This window comes from Chionomys nivalis, chromosome 23, assembly GCF_950005125.1.
Source record: "Chionomys nivalis chromosome 23, mChiNiv1.1, whole genome shotgun sequence".
Taxonomy (NCBI): Eukaryota; Metazoa; Chordata; class Mammalia; order Rodentia; family Cricetidae; genus Chionomys; species Chionomys nivalis.
In genome coordinates, this window is record NC_080108.1 from 31,888,156 (window position 1) to 31,904,369 (window position 16,214).

Here is a 16,214-nt window from a genome sequence, read left to right on the forward strand (position 1 = left end):
TGAAGGAGTCAAGAGATAGAGAATCAGCACTTACCTTTTCTGCATGAAGAATAAGAAGACCTCCAGGATTCTATCCTGTAAGAGTAGAGAAATAAAAGTTATTAGGGATGCTAAGTTTCCTACACAACACTGTCTGCCTTGATAGCCACATTATGCAGACTACCTAGCATACGCACGCTTGCCAACCAACCTTTACCTGTTTCTTCCTTCCTCTATTTTGGCTTGTTTTACAATGACTCCTTTCCTTCCTGATTGCTTCAACTAAAGCTGCCAGGCTCTCTTCTTTATACAATAACCCAAGTGAAGACAATTGTTTACCCTTGGATATACTACTGGCAGATATAGAATAGGATGAGGAGGTCATATCACATATTTCTCAGATTCATTTGTCATGACATCTTCTATTCCATATCTCATAGTACACTGTTTCTGTGTTAAAAATAATGAGGCCTCACAGTATCTCTGATGTTGCTTTCATATCTTAAGAAAACATGGCTGAGAAAACAGTTTCCTAGAGTTGTATCATCTTCTGGTTCATCATGTGAAAATGTTACTCACCCTAGCACAACAACAGAATTATGGAATGAAAATGAAAGAGAGACATCCATCAAAATGCCGACAACGTCTGGATCTTGGGCAACTCCACTTAATCCCAAGACAGGTAAGATCTTTGAGTATGTAATGTAGGCAATACTTATTCCTCTCGAGTGTAGGAAGTGGCAACATGAACTAAACTGGTGGAATGCAATCATAAATTCTCTTCCGAAATTCTGTTCTGGAATGGTGTATGTCATTTCAAGAGCAGGAGGTGTTTTCCCTTCGAATCACCTTCCCATGTACAATGTTGGTGACCATACCCTTTCTCTGGATCTTTAGGGAAACCTAAGGATTTTCTTTCATCATGTCTCTGTGTTATATGCAACTTATCTCTGAATCATTTTTTTGTTAGATGGGAATTGGTTGCTCTGAGCAGTGCTTGCCTTCACCCCTGCTACACGTGTCTGCTGCATTATTTATTCTCCTCGTGAACATGCTCCCCATTTTTTCCCCAGCTGACTGGTTTGGAGGACTGCATGGAAGTGAAATGCTTGATGGTCATTGGAATTGTATCTATGAGCTAACTATACGTCTTGTGAATCTTGAGCCAACTAGACTTCTTGTGAGTCTCTCAGCATGCAAATAAATCAAAACAGTGTAAACAACGTGAAGGTCCCAATCCCAGATCAGGCTGATGAAAAGAGAGATATTAATTGGACTTTATCAGAAAGTTCTCTCATATTTAAAAAGAAATTATGGTAGTAAGATATGATTGCTGAGAATATCCAGATCTGAAAAGCAACTGGATATGGTGGTTGGAGTGTGAGGTGACTCTAGCATGTAGAATTGATACACCATCAGGGGAGTATGATATATTCAGAGGCAACAAAGAGAAAAGGAATGACTCTCACAGTATGGGAAATCATCAGGCCTTCCTGCCTAAATTGGGAAAGGAACAGGAATCCAAAAGCCCTCCAAATTTTGCAGTCAGGGTGGGCACGAGTCCTGCCACCTCCTCTTCCCCTCACCCCATTGTAGTTATTTCCAATTCATCATAGAGGATCATTGAGATTCTCTGTAATGAATTCACTGCTTCCACCTCTTTATGAGTCCTTCTTTCAGGCATGTAAGAGCAAATAACTTCAAATCATTGGACACTCTAGGCTTTTCGAGGCAGAATATGGAAGCAAAAAGCTGGACAGTTTTCACATCCAGAAAGTTGCTCTTCTCTCAAAATTTAGGAGATCAAAGCCCGTCTGCACTGTAACTGTCTTCCTTTCAAATGCAAGAGTGCTAGCCATGTTCTGGAAGCATCACGGTCGTCAAGACCACCACTTATCTGGACCTCAGAGGGGTTATGTTTGAGTCAATCAGCGTCCTCAGAAACCTGTTGTCATCATCGATCCAGAGAAGGCAGCTTTGAACACATGAGCATCCGCAGTGACACTGGAAAGCAGTGATAGATAGACTCTTTGGCTTGGAAGAGGAAGATCAGCATTGTGCAGCAGGCTTCTTTCTCACGATCTCAACTGAGGTAAAGCATCAAGGAGATCACAAAGGCGTTTTCTCCTATACTTTATAGCGCATTTGTCATCAACAAATATCAACACTCTATTGTGCCGCAGTAACAGAAAACAAAGATGAACACATCAAGAATTTTGATGACTTGAATTTGATCTTGACAACTAGCTTCATGGACAAAAAGAAAAAAAGTATAAAATAAAATGCAACCAAAAATACAGGGGTGTGCTTAATATGTTTCAAAGGGCAAAAATGTTCCTGGATTTCTTGATTATCTATTCAAGATGGAAGTTTTGGATAGTTTCCAATTCCTCCTACTTCAGTGTGTCATCGTCATCATCACCATCACCATGATCATGATCATCAACATTGTTTATGCCATATACTCCACCCTTTCTAGCAGCCAATTATTTCCTCAGTTTACCTCTATGGACTTTGCAGTCAGTCCTGCAAGTGTCCAGGTTGCTTTCATGGTGAAATTCTTAGCCTAACATCCTCAACCTCATGGCTTTCCCTGTGTTATTATCGGGAGAGGAAAGCCAGCGGAACCAACAATAAGAGGCAACTATCACCAATGTATTCAAATTCAATTTTATGTTTGTGGTGGATTTATGTGTCTTTGTGTGTCTCTTTGACAAACTTGCTCTTTTATTTCATAGATATTAACAAAGGTTCAGTTCAAATTATATATTAGGTAAATATTATATAGGAATTGACCCTGATACTTTCTCTGAGCTTTTGAATCCAGATTTGTTCCATACAGTCCTATTTTTCAGATTTGAGATTAAATGCTCTTTGGAAAACTTATATAATCAACCTCCCATTTGGACAAGCACTCCATGAAAACAGACATAAGAAGATACACCAATGACCTGGAAATCTGACAAAATATTTGTGAAACTCAGAGGGGTACGTTTCTAAATTCACTTAAGTTAATTTTCAGAGTACCGCAACACTTGTCTTGCTTCTCAGTGTGCTAGAAGGCTCCATTCAAGGGTGGGTTCTGTTGCACTTCTCCGGAAGAGGAATGCCCCAAAAAAGGTAGAAAGAAGTGTTTTGTGAATGGAGGTCAGGTGGAAAAACTCTTGGATCATGGGGTGCATGAAAATTGAGCATCTTAAATTTATCATACATCAGAAAGATTGAATATGATGGTGGTTTTAACAGACATTTTTGAATAACCTTCACACACCTGAGGTCACTCAATTGTAATTTTTCTTTAATTTTTCACTAGGTGGAGAATGGAATTCCCCTCTATGAGATCTAGTATATCAAAGGACTTAAGAGTGATAGACTTGAGGACATGGGCAGGAACAAAAATATAATGATCAAGAGACTATCATCTTAGAACTTATACTCTGTGAAATCATGCAGTCCAAGATGTGGAGCTTTAGAATCCACAGACATAGCAATTATGAAGGAGTCAAGAGATAGAGAATCAGCACTTACCTTTTCTGCATGAAGAATAAGAAGACCTCCAGGATTCTATCCTGTAAGAGTAGAGAAATAAAAGTTATTAGGGATGCTAAGTTTCCTACACAACACTGTCTGCCTTGATAGCCACATTATGCAGACTACCTAGCATACGCACGCTTGCCAACCAACCTTTACCTGTTTCTTCCTTCCTCTATTTTGGCTTGTTTTACAATGACTCCTTTCCTTCCGGATTGCTTCAACTAAAGCTGCCAGGCTCTCTTCTTTATACAATAACCCAAGTGAAGACAATTGTTTACCCTTGGATATACTACTGGCAGATATAGAATAGGATGAGGAGGTCATATCACATATTTCTCAGATTCATTTGTCATGACATCTTCTATTCCATATCTCATAGTACACTGTTTCTGTGTTAAAAATAATGAGGCCTCACAGTATCTCTGATGTTGCTTTCATATCTTAAGAAAACATGGCTGAGAAAACAGTTTCCTAGAGTTGTATCATCTTCTGGTTCATCATGTGAAAATGTTACTCACCCTAGCACAACAACAGAATTATGGAATGAAAATGAAAGAGAGACATCCATCAAAATGCCGACAACGTCTGGATCTTGGGCAACTCCACTTAATCCCAAGACAGGTAAGATCTTTGAGTATGTAATGTAGGCAATACTTATTCCTCTCGAGTGTAGGAAGTGGCAACATGAACTAAACTGGTGGAATGCAATCATAAATTCTCTTCCGAAATTCTGTTCTGGAATGGTGTATGTCATTTCAAGAGCAGGAGGTGTTTTCCCTTCGAATCACCTTCCCATGTACAATGTTGGTGACCATACCCTTTCTCTGGATCTTTAGGGAAACCTAAGGATTTTCTTTCATCATGTCTCTGTGTTATATGCAACTTATCTCTGAATCATTTTTTTGTTAGATGGGAATTGGTTGCTCTGAGCAGTGCTTGCCTTTACCCCTGCTACACGTGTCTGCTGCATTATTTATTCTCCTCGTGAACATGCTCCCCATTTTTTCCCCAGCTGACTGGTTTGGAGGACTGCATGGAAGTGAAATGCTTGATGGTCATTGGAATTGTATCTATGAGCTAACTATACGTCTTGTGAATCTCTCAGCATGCAAATAAATCAAAACAGTGTAAACAACGTGAAGGTCCCAATCCCAGAGCAGGCTGATGTAAAGAGAGATTTTAATTGGACTTTATCAGAAAGTTCTCTCATATTTAAAAAGAAATTATGGTAGTAAGATATGATTGCTGAGAATATCCAGATCTGAAAAGCAACTGGATATGGTGGCTGGAGTGTGAGGTGACTCTAGCATGTAGAATTGATACACCATCAAGGGAGTATGATATATTCAGAGGCAACAAAGTGAAAAGGAATGACTCTCACAGTATGGGAAATCATCAGGCCTTCCTGCATAAATTGGGAAAGGAACAGGAATCCAAAAGCCCTCCAAATTTTGCAGTCAGGGTGGGCACGAGTCCTGCCACCTCCTCTTCCCCTCACCCCATTGTAGTTATTTCCAATTCATCATAGAGGATCATTGAGATTCTCTGTAATGAATTCACTGCTTCCACCTCTTTATGAGTCCTTCTTTCAGGCATGTAAGAGCAAATAACTTCAAATCATTGGACACTCTAGGCTTTTCGAGGCAGAATATGGAAGCAAAAAGCTGGACAGTTTTCACATCCAGCAGGATGCTCTTCTCTCAAAATTTAGGAGATCAAAGCCCGTCTGCACTGTAACTGTCTTCCTTTCAAATGCAAGAGTGCTAGCCATGTTCTGGAAGCATCACGGTCGTCAAGACCACCACTTATCTGGACCTCAGAGGGGTTATGTTTGAGTCAATCAGCGTCCTCAGAAACCTGTTGTCATCATCGATCCAGAGAAGGCAGCTTTGAACACATGAGCATCCGCAGTGACACTGGAAAGCAGTGATAGATAGACTCTTTGGCTTGGAAGAGGAAGATCAGCATTGTGCAGCAGGCTTCTTTCTCACGATCTCAACTGAGGTAAAGCATCAAGGAGATCACAAAGGCGTTTTCTCCTATACTTTATAGCGCATTTGTCATCAACAAATATCAACACTCTATTGTGCCGCAGTAACAGAAAACAAAGATGAACACATCAAGAATTTTGATGACTTGAATTTGATCTTGACAACTAGCTTCATGGACAAAAAGAAAAAAAGTATAAAATAAAATGCAACCAAAAATACAGGGGTGTGCTTAATATGTTTCAAAGGGCAAAAATGTTCCTGGATTTCTTGATTATCTATTAAAGATGTAAGTTTTGGATAGTTTCCAATTCCTCCTACTTCAGTGTGTCATCGTCATCATCACCATCACCATGATCATGATCATCAACATTGTTTATGCCATATACTCCACCCTTTCTAGCAGCCAATTATTTCCTCAGTTTACCTCTATGGACTTTGCAGTCAGTCCTGTAAGTGTCCAGGTTGCTGTCATGGTGAAATTCTTAGCCTAACATCCTCAACCTCATGGCTTTCCCTGTGTTATTATCGGGAGAGGAAAGCCAGCGGAACCAACAATAAGAGGCAACTATCACCAATGTATTCAAATTCAATTTTATGTTTGTGGTGGATTTATGTGTCTTTGTGTGTCTCTTTGACAAACTTGCTCTTTTATTTCATAGATATTAACAAAGGTTCAGTTCAAATTATATATTAGGTAAATATTATATAGGAATTGACCCTGATACTTTCTCTGAGCTTTTGAATCCAGATTTGTTCCATACAGTCCTATTTTTCAGATTTGAGATTAAATGCTCTTTGGAAAACTTATATAATCAACCTCCCATTTGGACAAGCACTCCATGAAAACAGACATAAGAAGATACACCAATGACCTGGAAATCTGACAAAATATTTGTGAAACTCAGAGGGGTACGTTTCTAAATTCACTTAAGTTAATTTTCAGAGTACCGCAACACTTGTCTTGCTTCTCAGTGTGCTAGAAGGCTCCATTCAAGGGTGGGTTCTGTTGCACTTCTCCGGAAGAGGAATGCCCCAAAAAAGGTAGAAAGAAGTGTTTTGTGAATGGAGGTCAGGTGGAAAAACTCTTGGATCATGGGGTGCATGAAAATTGAGCATCTTAAATTTATCATACATCAGAAAGATTGAATATGATGGTGGTTTTAACAGACATTTTTGAATAACCTTCACACACCTGAGGTCACTCAATTGTAATTTTTCTTTAATTTTTCACTAGGTGGAGAATGGAATTCCCCTCTATGAGATCTAGTATATCAAAGGACTTAAGAGTGATAGACTTGAGGACATGGGCAGGAACAAAAATATAATGATCAAGAGACTATCATCTTAGAACTTATACTCTGTGAAATCATGCAGTCCAAGATGTGGAGCTTTAGAATCCACAGACATAGCAATTATGAAGGAGTCAAGAGATAGAGAATCAGCACTTACCTTTTCTGCATGAAGAATAAGAAGACCTCCAGGATTCTATCCTGTAAGAGTAGAGAAATAAAAGTTATTAGGGATGCTAAGTTTCCTACACAACACTGTCTGCCTTGATAGCCACATTATGCAGACTACCTAGCATACGCACGCTTGCCAACCAACCTTTACCTGTTTCTTCCTTCCTCTATTTTGGCTTGTTTTACAATGACTCCTTTCCTTCCGGATTGCTTCAACTAAAGCTGCCAGGCTCTCTTCTTTATACAATAACCCAAGTGAAGACAATTGTTTACCCTTGGATATACTACTGGCAGATATAGAATAGGATGAGGAGGTCATATCACATATTTCTCAGATTCATTTGTCATGACATCTTCTATTCCATATCTCATAGTACACTGTTTCTGTGTTAAAAATAATGAGGCCTCACAGCATCTCTGATGTTGCTTTCATATCTTAAGAAAACATGGCTGAGAAAACAGTTTCCTAGAGTTGTATCATCTTCTGGTTCATCATGTGAAAATGTTACTCACCCTAGCACAACAACAGAATTATGGAATGAAAATGAAAGAGAGACATCCATCAAAATGCCGACAACGTCTGGATCTTGGGCAACTCCACTTAATCCCAAGACAGGTAAGATCTTTGAGTATGTAATGTAGGCAATACTTATTCCTCTCGAGTGTAGGAAGTGGCAACATGAACTAAACTGGTGGAATGCAATCATAAATTCTCTTCCGAAATTCTGTTCTGGAATGGTGTATGTCATTTCAAGAGCAGGAGGTGTTTTCCCTTCGAATCACCTTCCCATGTACAATGTTGGTGACCATACCCTTTCTCTGGATCTTTAGGGAAACCTAAGGATTTTCTTTCATCATGTCTCTGTGTTATATTCAACTTATCTCTGAATCATTTTTTTGTTAGATGGGAATTGGTTGCTCTGAGCAGTGCTTGCCTTCACCCCTGCTACACGTGTCTGCTGCATTATTTATTCTCCTCGTGAACATGCTCCCCAGTTTTTCCCCAGCTGACTGGTTTGGAGGACTGCATGGAAGTGAAATGCTTGATGGTCATTGGAATTGTATCTATGAGCTAACTATACGTCTTGTGAATCTTGAGCCAACTACACTTCTTGTGAATCTCTCAGCATGCAAATAAATCAAAACAGTGTAAACAACGTGAAGGTCCCAATCCCAGAGCAGGCTGATGAAAAGAGAGATTTTAATTGGACTTTATCAGAAAGTTCTCTCATATTTAAAAAGAAATTATGGTAGTAAGATATGATTGCTGAGAATATCCAGATCTGAAAAGCAAGTGGATATGGTGGCTGGAGTGTGAGGTGACTCTAGCATGTAGAATTGATACACCATCAAGGGAGTATGATATATTCAGAGGCAACAAAGAGAAAAGGAATGACTCTCACAGTATGGGAAATCATCAGGCCTTCCTGCATAAATTGGGAAAGGAACAGGAATCCAAAAGCCCTCCAAATTTTGCAGTCAGGGTGGGCACGAGTCCTGCCACCTCCTCTTCCCCTCACCCCATTGTAGTTATTTCCAATTCATCATAGAGGATCATTGAGATTCTCTGTAATGAATTCACTGCTTCCACCTCTTTATGAGTCCTTCTTTCAGGCATGTAAGAGCAAATAACTTCAAATCATTGGACACTCTAGGCTTTTCGAGGCAGAATATGGAAGCAAAAAGCTGGACAGTTTTCACATCCAGAAAGTTGCTCTTCTCTCAAAATTTAGGAGATCAAAGCCCGCCTGCACTGTATCTGTCTTCCTTTCAAATGCAAGAGTGCTAGCCATGTTCTGGAAGCATCACGGTCGTCAAGACCACCACTTATCTGGACCTCAGAGGGGTTATGTTTGAGTCAATCAGCGTCCTCAGAAACCTGTTGTCATCATCGATCCAGAGAAGGCAGCTTTGAACACATGAGCATCCGCAGTGACACTGGAAAGCAGTGATAGATAGACTCTTTGGCTTGGAAGAGGAAGATCAGCATTGTGCAGCAGGCTTCTTTCTCACGATCTCAACTGAGGTAAAGCATCAAGGAGATCACAAAGGCGTTTTCTCCTATACTTTATAGAGCATTTGTCATCAACAAATATCAACACTCTATTGTGCCGCAGTAACAGAAAACAAAGATGAACACATCAAGAATTTTGATGACTTGAATTTGATCTTGACAACTAGCTTCATGGACAAAAAGAAAAAAGGTATAAAATAAAATGCAACCAAAAATACAGGGGTGTGCTTAATATGTTTCAAAGGGCAAAAATGTTCCTGGATTTCTTGATTATCTATTCAAGATGGAAGTTTTGGATAGTTTCCTATTCCTCCTACTTCAGTGTGTCATCGTCATCATCACCATCACCATGATCATGATCATCAACATTGTTTATGCCATATACTCCACCCTTTCTAGCAGCCAATTATTTCCTCAGTTTACCTCTATGGACTTTGCAGTCATTCCTGCAAGTGTCCAGGTTGCTTTCATGGTGAAATTCTTAGCCTAACATCCTCAACCTCATGGCTTTCCCTGTGTTATTATCGGGAGAGGAAAGCCAGCGGAACCAACAATAAGAGGCAACTATCACCAATGTATTCAAATTCAATTTTATGTTTGTGGTGGATTTATGTGTCTTTGTGTGTCTCTTTGACAAACTTGCTCTTTTATTTCATAGATATTAACAAACGTTCAGTTCAAATTATATATTAGGTAAATATTATATAGGAATTGACCCTGATACTTTCTCTGAGCTTTTGAATCCAGATTTGTTCCATACAGTCCTATTTTTCAGATTTGAGATTAAATGCTCTTTGGAAAACTTATATAATCAACCTCCCATTTGGACAAGCACTCCATGTAAACAGACATAAGAAGATACACCAATGACCTGGAAATCTGACAAAATATTTGTGAAACTCAGAGGGGTACGTTTCTAAATTCACTTAAGTTAATTTTCAGAGTACCGCAACACTTGTCTTGCTTCTCAGTGTGCTAGAAGGCTCCATTCAAGGGTGGGTTCTGTTGCACTTCTCCGGAAGAGGAATGCCCCAAAAAAGGTAGAAAGAAGTGTTTTGTGAATGGAGGTCAGGTGGAAAAACTCTTGGATCATGGGGTGCATGAAAATTGAGCATCTTAAATTTATCATACATCAGAAAGATTGAATATGATGGTGGTTTTAACAGACATTTTTGAATAACCTTCACACACCTGAGGTCACTCAATTGTAATTTTTCTTTAATTTTTCACTAGGTGGAGAATGGAATTCCCCTCTATGAGATCTAGTATATCAAAGGACTTAAGAGTGATAGACTTGAGGACATGGGCAGGAACAAAAATATAATGATCAAGAGACTATCATCTTAGAACTTATACTCTGTGAAATCATGCAGTCCAAGATGTGGAGCTTTAGAATCCACAGACATAGCAATTATGAAGGAGTCAAGAGATAGAGAATCAGCACTTACCTTTTCTGCATGAAGAATAAGAAGACCTCCAGGATTCTATCCTGTAAGAGTAGAGAAATAAAAGTTATTAGGGATGCTAAGTTTCCTACACAACACTGTCTGCCTTGATAGCCACATTATGCAGACTACCTAGCATACGCACGCTTGCCAACCAACCTTTACCTGTTTCTTCCTTCCTCTATTTTGGCTTGTTTTACAATGACTCCTTTCCTTCCTGATTGCTTCAACTAAAGCTGCCAGGCTCTCTTCTTTATACAATAACCCAAGTGAAGACAATTGTTTACCCTTGGATATACTACTGGCAGATATAGAATAGGATGAGGAGGTCATATCACATATTTCTCAGATTCATTTGTCATGACATCTTCTATTCCATATCTCATAGTACACTGTTTCTGTGTTAAAAATAATGAGGCCTCACAGCATCTCTGATGTTGCTTTCATATCTTAAGAAAACATGGCTGAGAAAACAGTTTCCTAGAGTTGTATCATCTTCTGGTTCATCATGTGAAAATGTTACTCACCCTAGCACAACAACAGAATTATGGAATGAAAATGAAAGAGAGACATCCATCAAAATGCCGACAACGTCTGGATCTTGGGCAACTCCACTTAATCCCAAGACAGGTAAGATCTTTGAGTATGTAATGTAGGCAATACTTATTCCTCTCGAGTGTAGGAAGTGGCAACATGAACTAAACTGGTGGAATGCAATCATAAATTCTCTTCCGAAATTCTGTTCTGGAATGGTGTATGTCATTTCAAGAGCAGGAGGTGTTTTCCCTTCGAATCACCTTCCCATGTACAATGTTGGTGACCATACCCTTTCTCTGGATCTTTAGGGAAACCTAAGGATTTTCTTTCATCATGTCTCTGTGTTATATGCAACTTATCTCTGAATCATTTTTTTGTTAGATGGGAATTGGTTGCTCTGAGCAGTGCTTGCCTTCACCCCTGCTACACGTGTCTGCTGCATTATTTATTCTCCTCGTGAACATGCTCCCCATTTTTTCCCCAGCTGACTGGTTTGGAGGACTGCATGGAAGTGAAATGCTTGATGGTCATTGGAATTGTATCTATGAGCTAACTATACGTCTTGTGAATCTCTCAGCATGCAAATAAATCAAAACAGTGTAAACAACGTGAAGGTCCCAATCCCAGAGCAGGCTGATGTAAAGAGAGATTTTAATTGGACTTTATCAGAAAGTTCTCTCATATTTAAAAAGAAATTATGGTAGTAAGATATGATTGCTGAGAATATCCAGATCTGAAAAGCAACTGGATATGGTGGCTGGAGTGTGAGGTGACTCTAGCATGTAGAATTGATACACCATCAAGGGAGTATGATATATTCAGAGGCAACAAAGTGAAAAGGAATGACTCTCACAGTATGGGAAATCATCAGGCCTTCCTGCATAAATTGGGAAAGGAACAGGAATCCAAAAGCCCTCCAAATTTTGCAGTCAGGGTGGGCACGAGTCCTGCCACCTCCTCTTCCCCTCACCCCATTGTAGTTATTTCCAATTCATCATAGAGGATCATTGAGATTCTCTGTAATGAATTCACTGCTTCCACCTCTTTATGAGTCCTTCTTTCAGGCATGTAAGAGCAAATAACTTCAAATCATTGGACACTCTAGGCTTTTCGAGGCAGAATATGGAAGCAAAATCTGGACAGTTTTCACATCCAGCAGGATGCTCTTCTCTCAAAATTTAGGTGATCAAAGCCCGTCTGCACTGTAACTGTCTTCCTTTCAAATGCAAGAGTGCTAGCCATGTTCTGGAAGCATCACGGTCGTCAAGACCACCACTTATCTGGACCTCAGAGGGGTTATGTTTGAGTCAATCAGCGTCCTCAGAAACCTGTTGTCATCATCGATCCAGAGAAGGCAGCTTTGAACACATGAGCATCCGCAGTGACACTGGAAAGCAGTGATAGATAGACTCTTTGGCTTGGAAGAGGAAGATCAGCATTGTGCAGCAGGCTTCTTTCTCACGATCTCAACTGAGGTAAAGCATCAAGGAGATCACAAAGGCGTTTTCTCCTATACTTTATAGCGCATTTGTCATCAACAAATATCAACACTCTATTGTGCCGCAGTAACAGAAAACAAAGATGAACACATCAAGAATTTTGATGACTTGAATTTGATCTTGACAACTAGCTTCATGGACAAAAAGAAAAAAAGTATAAAATAAAATGCAACCAAAAATACAGGGGTGTGCTTAATATGTTTCAAAGGGCAAAAATGTTCCTGGATTTCTTGATTATCTATTCAAGATGGAAGTTTTGGATAGTTTCCAATTCCTCCTACTTCAGTGTGTCATCGTCATCATCACCATCACCATGATCATGATCATCAACATTGTTTATGCCATATACTCCACCCTTTCTAGCAGCCAATTATTTCCTCAGTTTACCTCTATGGACTTTGCAGTCAGTCCTGCAAGTGTCCAGGTTGCTGTCATGGTGAAATTCTTAGCCTAACATCCTCAACCTCATGGCTTTCCCTGTGTTATTATCGGGAGAGGAAAGCCAGCGGAACCAACAATAAGAGGCAACTATCACCAATGTATTCAAATTCAATTTTATGTTTGTGGTGGATTTATGTGTCTTTGTGTGTCTCTTTGACAAACTTGCTCTTTTATTTCATAGATATTAACAAAGGTTCAGTTCAAATTATATATTAGGTAAATATTATATAGGAATTGACCCTGATACTTTCTCTGAGCTTTTGAATCCAGATTTGTTCCATACAGTCCTATTTTTCAGATTTGAGATTAAATGCTCTTTGGAAAACTTATATAATCAACCTCCCATTTGGACAAGCACTCCATGAAAACAGACATAAGAAGATACACCAATGACCTGGAAATCTGACAAAATATTTGTGAAACTCAGAGGGGTACGTTTCTAAATTCACATAAGTTAATTTTCAGAGTACCGCAACACTTGTCTTGCTTCTCAGTGTGCTAGAAGGCTCCATTCAAGGGTGGGTTCTGTTGCACTTCTCCGGAAGAGGAATGCCCCAAAAAAGGTAGAAAGAAGTGTTTTGTGAATGGAGGTCAGGTGGAAAAACTCTTGGATCATGGGGTGCATGAAAATTGAGCATCTTAAATTTATCATACATCAGAAAGATTGAATATGATGGTGGTTTTAACAGACATTTTTGAATAACCTTCACACACCTGAGGTCACTCAATTGTAATTTTTCTTTAATTTTTCACTAGGTGGAGAATGGAATTCCCCTCTATGAGATCTAGTATATCAAAGGACTTAAGAGTGATAGACTTGAGGACATGGGCAGGAACAAAAATATAATGATCAAGAGACTATCATCTTAGAACTTATACTCTGTGAAATCATGCAGTCCAAGATGTGGAGCTTTAGAATCCACAGACATAGCAATTATGAAGGAGTCAAGAGATAGAGAATCAGCACTTACCTTTTCTGCATGAAGAATAAGAAGACCTCCAGGATTCTATCCTGTAAGAGTAGAGAAATAAAAGTTATTAGGGATGCTAAGTTTCCTACACAACACTGTCTGCCTTGATAGCCACATTATGCAGACTACCTAGCATACGCACGCTTGCCAACCAACCTTTACCTGTTTCTTCCTTCCTCTATTTTGGCTTGTTTTACAATGACTCCTTTCCTTCCTGATTGCTTCAACTAAAGCTGCCAGGCTCTCTTCTTTATACAATAACCCAAGTGAAGACAATTGTTTACCCTTGGATATACTACTGGCAGATATAGAATAGGATGAGGAGGTCATATCACATATTTCTCAGATTCATTTGTCATGACATCTTCTATTCCATATCTCATAGTACACTGTTTCTGTGTTAAAAATAATGAGGCCTCACAGTATCTCTGATGTTGCTTTCATATCTTAAGAAAACATGGCTGAGAAAACAGTTTCCTAGAGTTGTATCATCTTCTGGTTCATCATGTGAAAATGTTACTCACCCTAGCACAACAACAGAATTATGGAATGAAAATGAAAGAGAGACATCCATCAAAATGCCGACAACGTCTGGATCTTGGGCAACTCCACTTAATCCCAAGACAGGTAAGATCTTTGAGTATGTAATGTAGGCAATACTTATTCCTCTCGAGTGTAGGAAGTGGCAACATGAACTAAACTGGTGGAATGCAATCATAAATTCTCTTCCGAAATTCTGTTCTGGAATGGTGTATGTCATTTCAAGAGCAGGAGGTGTTTTCCCTTCGAATCACCTTCCCATGTACAATGTTGGTGACCATACCCTTTCTCTGGATCTTTAGGGAAACCTAAGGATTTTCTTTCATCATGTCTCTGTGTTATATGCAACTTATCTCTGAATCATTTTTTTGTTAGATGGGAATTGGTTGCTCTGAGCAGTGCTTGCCTTCACCCCTGCTACACGTGTCTGCTGCATTATTTATTCTCCTCGTGAACATGCTCCCCATTTTTTCCCCAGCTGACTGGTTTGGAGGACTGCATGGAAGTGAAATGCTTGATGGTCATTGGAATTGTATCTATGAGCTAACTATACGTCTTGTGAATCTTGAGCCAACTACACTACTTGTGAATCTCTCAGCATGCAAATAAATCAAAACAGTGTAAACAACGTGAAGGTCCCAATCCCAGAGCAGGCTGATGAAAAGAGAGATTTTAATTGGACTTTATCAGAAAGTTCTCTCATATTTAAAAAGAAATTATGGTAGTAAGATATGATTGCTGAGAATATCCAGATCTGAAAAGCAACTGGATATGGTGGCTGGAGTGTGAGGTGACTCTAGCATGTAGAATTGATACACCATCAAGGGAGTATGATATATTCAGAGGCAACAAAGAGAAAAGGAATGACTCTCACAGTATGGGAAATCATCAGGCCTTCCTGCCTAAATTGGGAAAGGAACAGGAATCCAAAAGCCCTCCAAATTTTGCAGTCAGGGTGGGCACGAGTCCTGCCACCTCCTCTTCCCCTCACCCCATTGTAGTTATTTCCAATTCATCATAGAGGATCATTGAGATTCTCTGTAATGAATTCACTGCTTCCACCTCTTTATGAGTCCTTCTTTCAGGCATGTAAGAGCAAATAACTTCAAATCATTGGACACTCTAGGCTTTTCGAGGCAGAATATGGAAGCAAAAAGCTGGACAGTTTTCACATCCAGAAAGTTGCTCTTCTCTCAAAATTTAGGAGATCAAAGCCCGCCTGCACTGTAACTGTCTTCCTTTCAAATGCAAGAGTGCTAGCCATGTTCTGGAAGCATCACGGTCGTCAAGACCACCACTTATCTGGACCTCAGAGGGGTTATGTTTGAGTCAATCAGCGTCCTCAGAAACCTGTTGTCATCATCGATCCAGAGAAGGCAGCTTTGAACACATGAGCATCCGCAGTGACACTGGAAAGCAGTGATAGATAGACTCTTTGGCTTGGAAGAGGAAGATCAGCATTGTGCAGTAGGCTTCTTTCTCACGATCTCAACTGAGGTAAAGCATCAAGGAGATCACAAAGGCGTTTTCTCCTATACTTTATAGAGCATTTGTCATCAACAAATATCAACACTCTATTGTGCCGCAGTAACAGAAAACAAAGATGAACACATCAAGAATTTTGATGACTTGATAGGTGCTGAGAAGTCCCATCTGGATGGGTGAGTGTGTGCTATCCTGGGGCGCACTGTCCCGGTAGAGAGCACAAACGCCCCCCCCCCCCCAGCTCCTGCTGCAAGGCTTTCTTTCCTACACACCCGCCCCCCACCCCCACCCCCAAGCCTGCCTTGTCTGCAAGGTCCT

The 16,214-nt window shown here is 39.8% G+C and overlaps 5 non-coding genes across 5 annotated transcripts; all 5 read right to left on the reverse strand.

Moving 5' to 3' along the window:
- Nucleotides 1–1,878: 1,878 nt before the first annotated feature.
- On the reverse strand, nt 1,879–1,943 carry LOC130865652 (small nucleolar RNA SNORD109A). The gene has a single exon (XR_009056202.1). It is a non-coding gene; the product is annotated as a small nucleolar RNA SNORD109A (small nucleolar RNA).
- A 3,381-nt stretch (nt 1,944–5,324) lies between these two features.
- On the reverse strand, nt 5,325–5,389 carry LOC130865654 (small nucleolar RNA SNORD109A). Its single transcript, XR_009056204.1, has one exon. It is a non-coding gene; the product is annotated as a small nucleolar RNA SNORD109A (small nucleolar RNA).
- A 3,408-nt stretch (nt 5,390–8,797) lies between these two features.
- Nucleotides 8,798–8,862, reverse strand: LOC130865655 (small nucleolar RNA SNORD109A). The gene has a single exon (XR_009056205.1). It is a non-coding gene; the product is annotated as a small nucleolar RNA SNORD109A (small nucleolar RNA).
- A 3,380-nt stretch (nt 8,863–12,242) lies between these two features.
- LOC130865656 (small nucleolar RNA SNORD109A) lies at nt 12,243–12,307 on the reverse strand. Its single transcript, XR_009056206.1, has one exon. It is a non-coding gene; the product is annotated as a small nucleolar RNA SNORD109A (small nucleolar RNA).
- A 3,408-nt stretch (nt 12,308–15,715) lies between these two features.
- Nucleotides 15,716–15,780, reverse strand: LOC130865657 (small nucleolar RNA SNORD109A). Its single transcript, XR_009056207.1, has one exon. It is a non-coding gene; the product is annotated as a small nucleolar RNA SNORD109A (small nucleolar RNA).
- Nucleotides 15,781–16,214: the final 434 nt, after the last annotated feature.